The 4,911-nt window shown below is 38.5% G+C and overlaps 1 non-coding gene across 1 annotated transcript; it reads right to left on the reverse strand.

The window, feature by feature from the left end:
• Window positions 1-3,289: 3,289 nt before the first annotated feature.
• LOC112700138 (small nucleolar RNA R71) lies at window positions 3,290-3,397 on the reverse strand. The gene has a single exon (XR_003153056.1). It is a non-coding gene; the product is annotated as a small nucleolar RNA R71 (small nucleolar RNA).
• Window positions 3,398-4,911: the final 1,514 nt, after the last annotated feature.

Raw genomic sequence — 4,911 nt, forward strand, 5'->3', positions numbered from 1 at the left:
GTTTAACGCCGGAACTGGCACAAGAATGGGAGTTAAACGCCCAAACTGGCACAAAAGCTGGCGTTTAACTCCAAGAAAAGTCTCTACACATGAAAGCTTCAATGCTCAGCCCAAGCACACACCAAGCGGGCCCGGAAGTGGAATTTTATGTCATTTACTCATTTTTGTAAACCCTAAGCTACTAGTTATCTACAAATAGGACCTTTTACTATTGTATTTTACATCCTGGAATCCTTTGATCACTTTAGATCTTAGGATCATCTTTTGACGTCTAGTTCTTAGATTATGGGAGGCTGGCCATTCGGCCATGCCTAGACCTTGTTCTTATGTATTTTCAACGGTGGAGTTTCTACACACCATAGATTAAGGTGTGGAGCTCTGTTGTACCTCGAGTATTAATGCAATTACTATTGTTCTTCTATTCAATTCGGCTTATTCTTGTTCTAAGATATCACTTGTTCCTTAACTTGATGAATGTGATGATCTGTGACACTCGTCATCATTCTCACCTATGAACGTGTGCCTGACAACCACCTCTGTTCTACCTTAGATTGAGTGGATATCTCTTAGATCCCTTAATCGGAATCTTCGTGGTATAAGCTAGAATTGATGGCAGCATTCAAGAGAATCCGGAAGGTCTAAACCTTGTCTGTGGTATTCTGAGTAGGATTCAAGGATTGAATGACTGTGACGAGCTTCAAACTCGTGATTGTGGGGCGTTAGTGACAGACGCAAAAGAATCACTGGATTCTATTTCGACATGATCGAGAACCAACAGCTGAATAGCCGTGCTGTGACAGAGCGCGTTGAACATTTTCACTGAGAGGACAGGACTGTAGCCATTGACAACAGTGATGCCCAACATACAGCTTGCCATGGAAAGGAGTATGAAGGATTGGATGAAGATAGTAGGAAAGCAGAGAAACGGAAGGGACAAAGCATCTCCATACGCTTATCTGAAATTCTCACCAATGAATTGCATAAGTATCTCTATCTTTATTTTATGTTTTATTCATCTTTTAATCATTAATCCTCCATTACCATTTGAATCCGCCTGACTGAGATTTACATGATGACCATAGCTTGCTTCATACCAACAATCTCCCTGGGATCGACCCTTACTCGCGTAAGGTTTATTACTTGGACAACCCAGTGCACTTGCTGGTTAGTTGTGCGAAGTTGTGATAAAGAGTTGAGATTGCAATTGAGCGTACCATGTTGAAGGCGCCATTGATGATCACAATTTCGTGCACCAAGTTTTTGGCGCCGTTGCCGGGGATTGTTCGAGTTTGGACAACTGACGGTTCATCTTGTTGCTTAGATTAGGTATTTTTCTTCAGATTTTTTAAAAATGAATTCTAGAGATTCAAGGTGATGTTCTCATCATCACCAAAGCTAATTGATTTTCATCAATTTAGATCTTGAATGTAATGTCCTGCTGAAGCTTGGCTAGCCATGTCTAATCTTTTTAGACTAAAGCTTTAGACTAACATTGCATGATTCCTGGAATTCTTATTAAAAATTTTGAATCTCTTTAATCTCTTTTGCATATAATTTTCGAAAAATCCAAAAAAAATTACAAAGTCATAAAAATAAAAAATATTTTATGTTTCTTGTTTGAGTCTAGAGTCTCATTTTAAGTTTGGTGTCAATTGCATGTTTCTGTTCTTCTTGCATTTTTCGAATTCATTCATGTGTCTTCATTGATCTTCAAGTTGTTCTTGATGCTTTACTTGCTCTGATCTTTAAATTCTCTTGTCTTGAGTGTTTTGTTGTTTCTCATATGCATTCTCAATTTGTTAGTGTCAGTAGTATTCAAACTTCTAAGTTTGGTGTCTTGCATGCATTGTTTATTTGATTTTAGTTGCATTTTGATTTTTCCTCATCATTAAAAATCCAAAAAAAAATTTAATTTGTGTCTTTTCAAGTCAATAATACAGAGAATTGAAGATTCAGAACATTCAGCAGAGGAATTACACAGAAAAAGCTGGGCGTTCAAAATGCCTAGTGAAGAAGGAAAACTGGCGTTTAAACGCCAGCCAGGATACCTGGCTGGGCGTTTAACGCCCAAAAAGGTAGCATTTTGGGCGTTAAACACCAGAATGGATACCATTCTGGGCGTTTAACGCTAGGATGGCACAAGAGGGAAGATTTTGTTTTTAATGCAAATTTTTTTTCAAGTTTTCATAATTTTTCAAAATCAAATCTTTTTCAAATCAAATATTTTCAATCATATATTTTCAAAATCAATTTCTTTCCATTTTCAAAAATACTTGCTAACAATTAATGATTTGATTCAACATTTCAAGTATGTTGCCTTTTCTGTTGAGAAAGGTTTAATGTCTGAATCATATCTTTTAAATTTCTTGTTAGCCAAGTCATTAATTTTAAAAATCAAATCTTTTTAAATAGTTTTCAATCATATCTTTTTGATTTCTAATTTCAAAATCTTTTTCAAATATCACTTAATTTCTTTCTCAATCTTAGTTTTCGAAAATCAATTACCATTTTTCAAAATTTCTTTTAATTAATTCACTTTAATTTTCGAAAATTTCTTTCCCTCTTCTCACATCCTTCTATTTATGGACTAACACTCCTCCTCAATGCACAATTCGAACTCTATCTCTCTTGATAAGTTCGAATTCTTCTACCTTCTCCTTCTATTCTTCTTTTCCTCTGACACATTAAGGAATCTCTATACTGTGACATAGAGAATTCCATATTTTCTTGTTCTCTTCTCTTTCATATGAGCAGGAACAAAGACAAAAGCATTCTTGTTGAGGCTGACCCTGAACCTGAAAGGACCTTGAAGCGAAAGCTAAGAGAAGCTAAAGCACTACTCTCTGTAGAGGACCTAATAGAAATCTTCAAACAAGAAGAAGACATGGCAGCCGAAAACAACAACAATGCCAACAATGCAAGGAAGGTGCTGGGTGACATTACTGCACCTACTCCCGACTTCTATGGGAGAAGCATCTCTATCCCTGCCATTGGAGCAAACAAATTTGAGCTTAAGCCTCAATTAGTTTCTCTAATGCAACAGAATTGCAAGTTCCATGGATTTCCATTGGAAGATCCTCATCAGTTTTTAGCTGAATTCTTGAAAATCTGTGACACTGTCAAGACCAATGGGGTTGACCCTGAGGTCTACAGACTTATGCTATTCCCTTTTGCTGTAAGAGACAGAGTTAGGATATGGTTGGACTCACAACCTAAAGAAAGCCTGAACTCTTGGGAAAAGCTAGTCAACGCCTTCTTGGCAAAGTTCTTTCCACCTCAAAAATTGAGTAAGCTTAGAGTGGAAGTCCAAACCTTCAGACAGAAGGAAGGTGAATCCCTCTATGAAGCTTGGGAAAGATACAAACAATTGATCAGAAAGTGTCCTTCTGACATGCTTTCTGAATGGAGCATCATAGGTATCTTCTATGATGGTCTATCTGAACTGTCCAAGATGTCATTGGACAGCTCTGCTGGAGGATCTCTTCATCTGAAGAAGACGCCTGCAGAAGCTCTAGAACTCATTGAAATGGTTGCAAATAACCAATTCATGTACACTTCTGAAAGGAATCCTGTGAACAATGGGACGAATCAGAAGAAAGGAGTTATTGAGATTGATACTCTGAATGCCATATTGGCTCAGAACAAAATATTGACTCAGCAAGTCAAGATGATTTCTCAAAGTCTGTCTGGAATGCAAGCTGCATCAGGCAATACTAAGGACGCTTCATCTGAAGAAGAAGCTTATGATCCTGAGAACCCATCAATAGAAGAGGTGAATTACATAAGAGAACCCTATGGAAACACCTATAATCTTTCATGGAGAAATCATCCAAATCTCTCATGGAATGATCAACAGAGACCTCAACAAGGTTTCAACAACAATAATGGTGGAAGAAACAGGTTTAGCAATGGCAAGCCTTTTCCATCATCTTCTCAGCAACAGACAGAGAATTCTAAGAAAAGCCACTCTGACTTAGCAACCATGGTCTCTGATCTAATCAAAACCACTCAAAGTTTCATGACTGAAACAAGGTTCTCCATTAGAAACTTGGAGTCACAAGTGGGTCAGCTGAGTAAGAAAGTTACTGAACTCCCTCCTAGCACTCTTCCAAGCAATACAGAAGAGAATCCAAAAGGAGAGTGTAAGGCTATCAATATGGCCGAAATTGGAGAGGAGAAAGAGGCAGTGAGCGCCACTGAGGAAGACCTCAATGGATGTCCACTGGCCTCCAATGAGTTCCCTAATGAGGAACCATGGGAATCTGAGGCTCACACTGAGACCATAGAGGTTCCATTGAATTTACTTCTGCCATTCATGAGCTCTGATGAGTATTCTTCCTCTGAAGAGGACGAAAATGTCACTGAAGAGCAAGTTGCTAAGTACCTTGGAGCAATCATGAAGCTAAATGACAATTTATTTGGTAATGATACTTGGGAGGATGAACCTCCTTTGCTCACCAAAGAACTGGATGACTTGACTAGGCAGAGATTACCTCAAAAGAGACAGGATCCTGGGAAGTTCTCAATACCTTGTACCATAGGCACCATGACCTTTAAGAAGGCTCTGTGTGACCTAGGGTCAAGCATAAACCTCATGCCTATCTTTGTAATGGAGAAGCTAGGGATTTTTGAGGTGCAAGCTGCAAGAATCTCACTAGAGATGGCAGACAATTCAAGAAAACAGGCTTATGGACTTGTAGAGGATGTTCTGGTAAAGATTGAAGACCATTACATCACTGCTGATTTCATAGTCCTAGAGACTGGGAAGTGCATGGATGAATCCATCATCCTTGGCAGACCCTTCTTAGCCACAGCAAAGGCTGTGATTAATGTTGACAGAGGAGAATTGATCATTCAAGTGAATGAAGAATCCTTTATGTTTAAAGCTCAAGGATATCCCTCTGTAACCAT

Source organism: Arachis hypogaea, chromosome 6, assembly GCF_003086295.3.
Source record: "Arachis hypogaea cultivar Tifrunner chromosome 6, arahy.Tifrunner.gnm2.J5K5, whole genome shotgun sequence".
NCBI lineage: Eukaryota > Viridiplantae > Streptophyta > Magnoliopsida > Fabales > Fabaceae > Arachis > Arachis hypogaea.